The following is a 12,275-nucleotide window of genomic DNA, read 5'->3' on the forward strand; positions in this document are numbered from 1 at the left end:
GGCCCTGTCGCTGCCGCTGTCGGGAGGCGCAGCCGTTACCGGCCGCGGACGCGGGGCCGCCGTCTCGCCCCTCACAGGCGGCCCGGCCGGCTCGGCGCGGCGGCCAGCGCGGGGCTCATGGCGGAGGTGGGTGCTGGTCCTTCCCCTGCTCCTGCCCCCGGCTCCTTCTCGCGGGGGTGCCCAGCCGGCTCTGCTGGGAGGGGGCGGCAGCGGAGGCTCCCGGGGCCGGGCCCAGCTGGCCCGTGGGCGGGAGCAGCCCCGTGTTTCGCCTCCTCCTGTGGGAGCCGGGCTGGGACGTGCCTTGCGGTAGGACCTGCTCTCCTTCCCCGTCCGAGGTGTGCGTCCGGGGTGCGGGGACTCGCTGCGCGGGTCGAGGGAGATGGGTGGCGGCTGGGGCGCCCCGGGGTGGGGACTGCCAGGGGCACGGGGGAGAGGGGCTTGTTTGTGGCGGGGAAGGCCGTGGGGGGGTCACCGCCGTGCTGTGGGGCCGGGGCGGGAGGGAGGGAGCGGGGGTGGATGAGCGGAGTGTGAGCTGAAAAACAAAAGACGAGCCATGAAAGTTGTGCTGGTGGTTGGTTTGCTGGAGGCAGGTCTGGTGCGGGTTCCGGCTGCCCGACCGCCTCTTCGGTGCTTGGTGCGTCTGATAGCTCAGTCTCATCTTGTGTGACCTGTCAAGGGCTTGCACCTTCCTCTGGGTCAGCTGCTTTTGTTACATGCCTCTCAAGACAAGTGTATTTTCTGTTCCACGTCGCTGAGCAAGTCCAGGGGCTTTCGAGGTGTGAGTCTTGAGACTAATTGAGAGCTCTGTCAGGTCAGTGGGTTAGGGTCAGCAGATAGAGCCTCCCGAGGGGAAGGGGGTCCTCCGGGCTTTTCAAAGTGGTGCTGTGCGTATGAATTAAAGTGATACCTAGCTTGCTTGCTCGTCATTTTAAACTCCCCTTCCTCTGACATATACCTATATGCGAATGTAGCACGGATAGATTTGCAGAATCACAAAGGTCAAAAGGTGTCTCGGTACTAGTTTGACTCAGTTCTCCATCTAAACTTGATTTTCTGGAAAATGAAAGCAGGCTTTCTCATCTTCCTGGTCACTGCATCTTGTTGAGCGTTTATGCATAAGAAGTGATAATTATGATTAGGAATCACTAAGAATGTTGTTGGACTGTGAGTTGTAAGTCATACTGTTACCACAATGAATACGTACAGTAGAAATCAGAATTGATTTTAGTAAGTGTTAAAAAAACTGCAACTGCAGCTTGATATTCATAATATTTTTTAAAGTTTATTTGTGACTGTTTTGAATAGTCTGAATTTTTTTAACTTTTTACTTAAAGTGCTAGTGACAAAGTGACATTTAGTGTAATGAACGAAATAAATTTTGAATAAGTATTTTTTATCTTGCTTTAATGGTGTTAGCTGTAGTTCTGTATTATGAATCTGTCATTAAATCTGCTCTGCTGGCTCCACAACATATTTGTATTTAGGGGAACTAAAACCTAATTTTTCTAGGATTTATTGCTGTGTTAAAAGTGATTTGGTATTAAGACACATGGGTTCAGATCCAGTAAGCATCCTGTCTTCTTGTTAGAGTCAGCAGAACTGCCAGGGAACTTTGTTGTCTGTTTTCCTCAGTTAGCAAGTGCATTTGGAAAGCACACCTGTGTATGTGTGCTTAAAGAGAACCCTGTATCAGTATAAATCACCAGTTCAAGTCCAAAAACTATTAACTCTGTTCCAAGTGGAAAGTGATTAAGAACATTATTCCTTGACTAAGATTCCCTGAGTTTATTTGCCTCTGTGTCATGAATGCTTTGAAAACGCTCGTTGAAACAACACGCCAGCAGATGTATGTATATCTGGTTAAATGGCTTTCCAGGATTTTGCTCACTTTCCAGTACAGTGTCTTGTCTTAAATGTTGGTGGTGACTTGTAGTCAAAATAAACAGTTCTCATTTCTGTGTAATTCTTACAGGCAAAGTAGTTTGGAACACTTTTTCATCATACAAGAAACTTCTGTTAAAGAGAAGAGGGGTTGTCTTAAATTGTTGCGATGGGTAGATGGTAGTTTGTGAAGAATCTGTCTGTGTAAAAAAAGGAGAGTTTCAGAAACTGGAAGAATACAATATATGGCACTTGGGAGGACTGGTTTGCAGATACATTAATCTGATTCTGCACTTCAGTTATACAGTTCTTGAACTGTAATGTTGATATGTTTTGTCTTTTGAACTGGTGTGATTATGTTTCTTTTCTTTGTTAACTGGATGAAGATAAACAAATATGTTTACTTGCCATGGAAATAATTCTCTGCTAAATCTAATGATCCAGTAATAGATTCTATTGTTTGGAAGTTAGCAAGATTATTGCTAACAGTCTGTCTGTACTCCTACTCCTACTTTACTGTTCAAAAATTAGCTTGAAAGTAGCTATATCCATGTTTATTAGGGGTCTGATTCTGAACTCATTTCAATGAATTTTGTTCACTTCTGTGACCACTGGGTCTTGCAGTTTAAGCATAACAACTTTTTGAATAGTGGCTGAAATTCACTCCTGAGCAGAGAAGTTTGTAAGACCACTTTTATCACCTGAACCATTGTTTAAATTCCTTGTAAATACTAAACTACAGTTAAGATAATACTTAACATGTCTGTATTGGTGTGTATGTCCTTCCTATGCAAATATCTGAGGTGATTTAATCAGTGATATTTAAAAGAATATCTGGTGAAAGTATTAAGTTAGACTAACTAAAGCTCTATCTTCATTTTATTAAACACGAAGAGTGAAATTGGTTCCAAGTAGACTATGGCTGCTTAGGTTTCTGAAAAAAATTGGGACAAGGTTTAATCTTAGGAACAAATTAATTAAAATGATCATGTTCAGCTGCTCTGGGAAGTTTAAATTTAAAATGTGGTGGTGTACGAGTGTGTTTCCACGGCATCACAAGCTGATCAAAATCAGATCTTCCACCTTCCCAGCCTTCCACCTCCTCTTTCTTCCTTGTGCCGGTAAGGATTGCACCGGGAGCTGATCAGGAAGCTGAACTGGCTGAAAACTAGCAACTGTGTTTTTTTGGTAGAGTTAGTTTTTGACTGACTCAGTGCCCTGAACCGGCTCACCCTGCCGTTGCATACCTGTCAGTGGCTGTGTGAGGGAAGAGGTGGGATCTGAGAGAGGGAGTGGAAGAGCGGCACTGCATGGGCCCAGACGTGAGACTGATGTTATGGGACTCCAGCCTGCTGCTTTGCATAGGTGTACAGCTGGCGTGGACCAGCTCCACCATTGAAAAACATGGTCCTGTTTGTTTCCACCCCACTCTGCTACTTCCTCCTTTGTGCAGGCAAATACTTGTATGGTTATGTGGTGAACTGGGTTGAGGTTGGAACTAACTTGGGGGAGGGACAGGGAGGGGAGGGTTAGGTTTAAGCTGGATCAGTTTGCTGCACAAACATTTGTGCTGGCGCAAAGATGGGGGTGGAAGCAAGCAGTAAGGGGAGCAGGGTGTGTCTGTTTCTTTTGGTGACAGTGACACATTATGCCAGTTTAAAGTATATTCGATACTGGCCTAATGCAATGAGGTTAAGCTCGTATGGCATTCAGGGTTTGAAGACATTGTTCACTTATGGTTCGTGGGCATATTTTACATCTAAGACCCCTTAATCCATGGCAGTGTGTATCTGATTTCGTTATGTACTTTGAAGGGATTTTGAGGGAAGAATCTGGCCTTTCGTATAGTAACTATTTTTTTTTAGTATTTTTATTTGGTACCTATTGTTTCATTTAGCAGTACTTAATGAGAAAAATATGTTCCTATTTATAACTGCTGTTCATCTATCAAATTCTTAAAACAATGAATTTGTTCAGCATGTGTATCGAGTTCTTAAATTTAAAAGACTAACATCAGAAAAGATAGTGATCAGAGCATCCACTAAGAAAACTGCAAGGTATTTTGCAGTAATAAGTAGATTAAAAAAACCAAACTAACAAACGTATGAAAATTATGAGGCTGACCTAAGACATATATTATAACTTCAGACAGTTTCCTAGGAGGCAGTGTGTGACTTTTCTTCTTAAGTAACTATTTAATGGTTAGTGGTTTTCAAAGTCTGTCTTAAGGCTTTCAGGCTATCACAGAAGTTGTGTTTTATGTTTCAGGATATGGATAGGCATTGATTTTTTTTTTTTTTTTTTTTTTTTGGCAAACTTCTGTGAAAATTGTAGATACTGTGTCCCCCAGCTATTTGTCTCTACTGCTCTGCCATAGGTTACCATGCTTAATGATCCTTTCCACCAAAGCCAGCTGTATGCAGTGTTAGGTGCTTTAGGCACAATCAGCAGTTAAATGGACAGTATTAACTCAATCTGCCTTTGCTGGCCAGTTACCTTGATTGATTTTTTCTGAAGTGAATTAGTGTGCTCTTACACGATTCACTCTGTTGCAAGGCTATATGGGTGGTAACCTCTCTTTGCTGGGTGGCGATGAGTAACTCTGGGCGGTAGCTACTGCTGGAAGAGGTGACCTGTCTGCAGCTTTTCGGGGACGTTTTTTGAAACAAATGTAACAGGTTTTATTTTTGTCTGCTACTGAATAACATTGTTTTTTATCAAAGCTACTTGAGGAGTTGTTGGCCAAAAACTGCTCTCCAGAGATGTATAATTTCACGCAGCGTATGCAGATGGTATTTTAGTTGTGTGTAAGTTGTAGAACAGCAATCCTAATTGAATTTTCCCCCCGTAAGCATCATCTTTTCTTGTTGGCCCTTCTGTGTAATCAGTGTTAGATGTGAACATTCTTTTTGAACTTGAACTGGTGATAAACTGGCGTGTGATGTTCTCTTATACACGTGTGTATGCATATAAGTGTGTGTATATGTCATGTATTCTCCAAGTATAGTGTTCTCTTCAAAGTTTCCTCTTCACTGCTTCTGGCAGGGTGGCAACGATCATGACAGCCAATTTAGTTCACTCTTTATTGAGGCCCATCTTCCTGGAGCCATGTGATTCTCCAGAATTTCAGTCTTTCCCTCGAGCTTGAAATGACAACAGAAATAATTATCCCTTGGCTTTAATAAAAAGAACTAATAACTTATTGCTGATGTTTATACAATAAAATTTCATGATTATTGCATGTTTGGGACTGACTATATGCATTCTTTTCTAATTAGTGGAAATGGCATTGTGATTACTGACTGTTTCCTCCTCTTGTCTTAGAGGACTTTAATTTCATGTCTTATTTGTTCTTCTTCTAAAATGCTTTCACATCCATATGTGGGGTAGTGAGATGAGAAGCTTCTTGTCACATGAGCTGTACTTAATCTGTCACTGACTTCTCAGGTGGTCCAGGATAATCCCTAAATTTTTTGCTTGAATATCAGTCGACAAAGTAATGCTAATATCTGTGTTAGGCAATGTGTTCTTCTGAATTACTGCAAGTGTAAAATCATTGTGTTGTGTGTCATTGCTATCATAGGCACCCATGCTGGACGGCCACTTTTATTTACTTCAGCTTCCAGAATCAGCCACAGTTACTAGACCTGCCACTTCTTGTCACAGAATTTATTTTTCTTTTTTTTGAGGTAAAGGTTCAGGTTCAGTATTGGCTGTTGGTCGAAACACCTCTGTGTTGGATTTAAAAAAAAAAGGTCCCAAACGTAGGTTTTAGCTTATCCTTTTTCTTTTCCTTTATTTATGATAAACATGTATCTTAAGGCAAAGGTACTCAAGTATTTTGTGCTATTAAGCTTTTTGTTGTACATGTGTCTGTTACTTTTCTGCCGTGGAAAATGTGATTCAGAAATACTGTATGAATTGTCTATGCTTGTAGTAAAAGCTGAGAACTATAGGGCAGAGATAGTGAGAGTTTTCCTGGACTGTACTCCAAACTCAGGAGAGGCTGGGGCACCATGGTTTTAGCCTGAAAAAGTGACTTCTTTCCCTTGACTTTTCTTCATAGTGATTTTGGTCCTGGCAGGGTTGAGATGCTACTGCTGTCATCCATGCAGTGGTGACGGTTACTGTAAACCACTGATACGTTACTGTGTGCTGACTCAGTGGTGAAAAGTTGCTTTAATTTCCTGCCTTTTCAAGGGTAAAATAGATTCTCTATCCTGTATACCAGTACCTGGATTCCTGTGTTTCTAATGGAAGATACAGAACTTTGATCTATCTCTCACTGGAGCTGCAGTTTTAAACTGGTGTGTTGATATTTCCACTGTGTTCCTGTGGCTGCTGCCAAAGAAGTTGAACTGAGTGGTAGTTCTTACCTGCTGGGATTACTCAGCTTGACACAAATGAAGCATTTGTCTTTCAAGCTAATTTTCTTAAATGCTTTGCACAGGGATGTTATCTTCTGTGAATTAGTATGACACTTGGCACAATATGCAGGTGGGGATATTACATTCTTACCATAATTTAGTCAGAAAAAGTGATTGTAGTAATACTGTTTGGTTAGAATCATAGAGTATCATGAGTTGGAAGGGACCCATTATGTGAACACTGGAAAGATGTTCATCAGCACAATATTAGATGTATTTCTGAGGTGGAATGTCTTTATTTCATGACTTGCAAGATGTTTGACAGGGTGGAGAGTTGACTGGTTTTGCCATGCCTTAGGACAGTGTGACATCTTTTTCCCAAATGGAGATATTGAAGCAGTAGCTTTAAAGGGGAAACTCCCACTATTTTTTTTTCCCCCTGCAGGAATGCAAACTTTGGTTTATATATAAACTTAAAGTGAAAAATGTATGATCTAGTGCTCTGGTCTTGGTAGCAATGTATCTTATGCTGATCTTTTCTGAAATGACAGCAGTGACTTTTTGCTTAGCTGCACAGCAGAGCAAACCAGAGCTGACTGCAGCAGTTATCCTTCAGACATGTCTAAATTTTTCAGTCTATTTATGAGTATCAACAAGCGCTTTGTGCATACTTTTGCCATGCGTTGAATGTTTCTATTTTCCTTTAATTTAGCTTAAAACTAGTAATGGAATTCCTGAGGTTTTGAAAGGAATAGCTCTTGGCAAGCCTAGAGTTTTGAAACCAAAGGCAAATTAAGATACCAAGCAAACACAGGGAGGGCTACTTCTTCAGGGAAGTATGTTAAGATTCTTCCGACATCTTAGAGTTTGTTGTATTTATGTTTTAAAAAAAAAAAAAATCTCTATGATTTTACTCCTTTAAAGCACAGTTGTTGTTATTTTTCTTTTAAAAAAATCTTGCTGGAACACAAGGGGACTTTTTTTTTTCACTCCTTCGTTGTCACTCAATAAGTTTAGCCTTTTCAGCCAGCCATTAGAAGTAGAGGGTATAATACTCCTTTCTTTGTAGCTGTCTGTATTTTTCAGTAACTCAAACACTGATTGAAGCATGTAATTCAATTACAGATTTTAGTTTAAATTATGCGCTTGCTTTTAAATCACCACAATAATTGTAATTGAAAGTAGTTGTTATTATGTATCTATCAAGTGGTACAATAATACAATAAAAAAATTTATTTACATTTTCAAAGTGTAGTTGTGCTTTTTATAAAGTGTATAGGTAAGCCGCTTTAGCTTTGTTGGGAATAAGAGGAGATATGATGTAGGGAAACTTGCCTGGCTGTCACAGCCTTGTCCCTCTTTGGTATCTGTGGTACTGCTTGCTGCAGGCATCTTCCCTCTTCTGTACCCTCTTCCCACTAATCTCAAGGTGTGCAGTGTTCATAGAAATCTTGCGTGCTATCTCCTTTATTTAGGTTACTGTATTTCTTTGTAGAGTTTCGTGGCTCTATGTGCCTTCACTCAGTCCTGCATTTCCTTGCAGTGTTTCTTATTATCATAAAAATTTTTAATGTCTTGGAGCTCATTATCATCTCTCTCAAACTTAACTCGTTTGCTCGCCATTTGCGACGCTGCTGACAGTGGTATAATCCTCTCTGGCCCAGGGCATTTCTTTGGGAGTAGCCCTCTTTTCTTCTTCTTCTCCTTGAATCCACAATTGTGTTTTATTCATATCCTTCTTCCTTGTCCAAACAACATTTTCAAGTCCATGTTTTCTTTTTTTGTCTTTACAAATGAAGTTTGGGCTGGTATCTGTCATCTGGAGTATTTCAAGTACCTCCTCCATCTTCTCCTGATATTTCTATCTCTGCAATCAGTTTAAAATACAGCTGGTATGATTTTTCAGTAGTCTGTGTAACTGCTAGTTTTTCTCATCAAGCTAAAGCTCATTGTCTTTGAATTCGAAGATCCGCATCTCATATTTCTCAATCATACTCTTTTTTCCTTGCTACTGTTGGTGCTCAGATCAATCTTCCCTGCCCCCCTGCGCCTCCATGTCATTACTTATGTTTCATGTCATGTTCTTCACTTTGATTTTTGAAACTTTTGAGTATGATTGTATGTTACATATGTTAATGCTACTACAAGAGAAAATGATTGCACCTCTGACTTTTCTTCATGGGTATTGGAGTATCCTGTTGTCTCTCTGCTTATACAGATGAACTACATTTTTATCTACAAAAGCTGAAAGGGATGCATGTTACCTTTGGATCTTTTCTTATAGAGACCTGTGAAATGTATGTTGCTTTATATCTTCTAAATCTGGTTCACTTGTCTGATGACTATACTTTTACTCTGGGGTAAGCAAAGAGCACTGGTGGCATGCTTTAAACTCCACTGTGTGCGTACAGTGTCAGATTTTATGGACTTTTATTATCATATGTGATTTCAGTTAGTAAATCTTTTTTTCTGCACTTGGCAGGTTTCTTTGGTGAGGCAAATCAGATGTAATCTGCAGCTTTTATTTAAATGATATACAAATAGAATTAAGCTGGCAATAAAAGTAGTATTAAGTGCCATGTCCTATACTTGACTTATTGCAAAACTAAAGCTAATATTAATAGAGGCAATATATTTTTTTTTCATAAGGAAAGCCAAGTGACTCTTAAATATTTTTTTTGTGGTTCATGAAACTTTGAGTCACTAGGTTTTTGTGGCTTGTGTTTTGGTTTTTGTTTGGTGGTATTCTTTGGGGGTTTCTTTTTGAGAAAGTTACACTTTTGGGGCTCTTCATTATTTGAATGTTTTTGGCTGGTAATACAATGAAAAAGTAAAACAATTATAATAGTTAAAATAATAGATTTTAACATATAGCTTGCTATACCTGTCTTAGAAATGTTTTAGAATAGTAGAGTTAAATTGTCATGAATCTCTTCTGGGTCATTGCAGCTGCCTTGTGTTTCATTCTCTTAAATCTACTGAGTAGACTTTCATGCCTTGAAATGGAGAGTGCAGTGTACATGTTACTCATCAATTTCTATTGCCATAAATGTAAAAGGACTAGGGCAGTGGTAGTTTTAGTGTTAATTCTCTCAGGTGTGCAAATGTTAATGCTAAAGTAAGCTGGATGTTTCACATCAGTCTCTACAGTATTTGTGCAGCTAGACTGGAGGTGGTCTTAAATTCTTAAATAATTGGCCCCTACTTTAAGGTTCCTAAAAGCTTTTAATCGGCAAATGTTTGGATGCTCTGTGAATGTGAATGCCTACTTCCTTATCTTTCCGATAGTTGTCTCTTTCTTCATTTACTGTGTAGGTTTTAGGCAATGATATTCAGTTCCTGAAAGCTTCTTCTGTGCTTGCAGTTTTGCTAGGAAGGATACCATTATGTTCATCTTTGTTATTAAAAGTCATTTGGATAAGACATTTTAGATCTTAAAAAGTAATGAGCAAGCTAATATTAAATACAATATTATCCAATAAATAGTTCTCTAAACTTGAACTTAGTGGTATTTATTTAGTATTATTATAAGAACATTGTTGGCTTATATTTGGAGAAATTCTGAGTAATACATGCCAATCAGTCAGTCCTGCAACTCCAGAGAGTGCTCCATTCCTAAAAATTGCTGGACTAGAAAAGAATGTATACAGGAAGGGAAAAGGGAGTGTGCTACATAGGCTTCACACAAACTATTTTCTTTTTTTATTTTTTCTTTCCTCTTCCTCCTTTTTTTTGGTAGACAGGTAAATGGGCGAACCTTTCTTCTCTAGTGCTTACATCCTCCCTCCCCAAGTTCCAGAACGTTTTCTGATAACAGAGGTGGGGAGAGCATTTCCAGCTTGTCCTCTGGGTCTTTAGTTCTAGAGCAATGTGTATTTTGTCTCAGAGGTACAGCATATACCAGAAACTGAGATAAGCTTCTAGTTTCTGTGAGACTCTTTAGGTTTAAGTGTATATTATGACTTATTTTAAGATACTTAGGGTCTTGAAATATTTCTGCTAGTAAAGGACAACAAAGTGCCCTTCAAAATCCAAAGTTGAAGTTATTTGTCTTGGATTTTCTGTGCCTACAGTCAATGTGGATCATCTGACCTTCACAAATGTGTGTTCTTTTACTCTCTATGACTTCAGTCCATAAGTGTCAGTATGTTTGCTTAATAAATATTTATTTCTTCCTGCTTCAGGGTTCCTTGTTAAGTTCCTATAAATCGGTCCTGTAGAGCACAACTTCATGTAGGTCTGCTAAATTTAAATTTAATTCTCTTGAAGAGTTTGTATTTCTTAATGTCAGCTGTAATATAGAATTCTATGTGTTAAATGGATGTAACTTAATAATTTTAAATGGTATGGTTTTTAGATAGTTTCACATCAAAGTAAAAAGTAGTTTAACACTGTCACTAGTGTGAAATTAAAAAGAAAACTACTTTTCTGAAGGTTTGATCGGGTCAATACCATATCAGTTTAGCATTTTTCTGTGAATTCTTCACTGCTGATGTTAAAATAAATCAGTAACATTTATTCTAAAACCTATCCCCTACCGTGGCTCCCCCCTCCAAGGACATAAGCACCTCTGATTTACTCTAAGGCTAAGCCTAAGGCAAGCTGTGAATGTTTGTGTCCAGGTTTAAACATTTGTGAAGTGTTAAGGTTCACAGGTACAAGCGTGTAAAAAATTAATTGGCAAGCAGTTAAATCAAGTTTTGTATTCACATCTTGCCTCTGATAGCAAGAAATTCTGCTCCAATTATTGATAAGTAAATTGGAGCAGAATTTTGAGCAGCTCTTTATTTAAATCCTGATTTGTGTAAGATTTTTGCTTAGTGTTTTGACTTCTCATTGAACTATAGGTGACAAAACTTAGCAAGATATGTAGGAAGAATAAGGTTCAACTTAAGCATATGCTGGTCAGGTTGGAATTTACTGGTTATAAGCTCTCCTTGGGAAGGATGATTTCTTTGTAGTTCGGAGTAGGAAGATGTCTGAAGAGGAGGAAAGCTGTTCAGCTGAGGCTTTGAGGACAGACTGAAGAAATTAATGATAAGTAGTGTACTCTAGGGAAAGCTCTTAATAAAATGATTAAATGTTGACTACCATGAGATACTTTATGCTACTAAGTAGAGTGATATTAACCAGTTGTTATGTGATGTGTCCATCTGCTCTTGTATTGATTATAAGATGACTGGTTTGCAGCTGTACGGTTAGATTGATTTGCTCTAGTGCTGACTTAGAAAGTGAGCAGTGCATTAAAGATGGTGCATTGGGTTCTTATGAATTGTTCTATCATAAGCATAAGTTTTCATATGGTACATGAAATACGTAGTTCTAGGCTTTTGCACCAAAGAAGTTAAGTATTTGTTTCAGCATGCTACATGTTCAGTAGCTAATTATCTTGAAATTATCTGACAGTTTTTTATGAACTGCTGTAGTGCTTGATTACATACAGTCCTAGAATTTTTTCAAGAAAATAAACACATTTGAAGACTTGCTTTCTAATCCGGCTGTCAGATGTCAGAATATCTAGAATAAGCATCTAGATTGTATTTCTTCATGTTGCTTTCCAATGCCCCACATAAAAGTGTGTGACCTAGATGTGTGTGGGGTTTGTTTTTTCTTGTAACGGAGTTATGCAAGTTAACATAGCTTTTATTGTTGCTTAATAGCTAAAATTATTGGGGGGAAGGGATGGCTAGTGTTCATTCTTTTATAGAAAGAAAATCTTCAGTTCTCTTCCATCACTTGAGTGCTTTCAGCTTTATGTTCTGCTCCATCATTAGTCTGTAAAAATGCTGGCATTCAGATTGTCAAAAAATTGGACGTAACCCAGGAGCTGAAAACAGTGTAAACTCTTGTATAATGAAAGATATAAAACTTCCTTGTCAGCTAAGGAGGAATAAATGAAATACTGTATTAACGAGGTTTTTAAGTAGTTAGATTTTACGTTTGTTCTGTATGAAATTTTGTTTCTCAAGTGTGCTATACCAAGGAAATGTAGCTTCAGAAGCCCTTCTATATTCTTGACTTCAGAAC

The 12,275-nt window shown here is 39.0% G+C and overlaps 1 protein-coding gene across 1 annotated transcript in view; it reads left to right on the forward strand.

Annotated features, from left to right (window-relative positions):
* The first annotated feature begins 265 nt into the window (after nucleotides 1-265).
* Nucleotides 266-12,275, forward strand: part of FRS2 (fibroblast growth factor receptor substrate 2) — a 57,091-nt gene continuing 45,081 nt past the window's right edge. The window contains exon 1 of the mRNA XM_068401896.1: nucleotides 266-335. The gene's annotated coding sequence lies outside the window, so the exon portion shown is untranslated. The remainder of the gene's footprint in view (nucleotides 336-12,275) is intronic.

The sequence above is a fragment of the Nyctibius grandis genome, chromosome 5, assembly GCF_013368605.1.
Source record: "Nyctibius grandis isolate bNycGra1 chromosome 5, bNycGra1.pri, whole genome shotgun sequence".
In the NCBI taxonomy this organism is placed as follows: domain Eukaryota; kingdom Metazoa; phylum Chordata; class Aves; order Nyctibiiformes; family Nyctibiidae; genus Nyctibius; species Nyctibius grandis.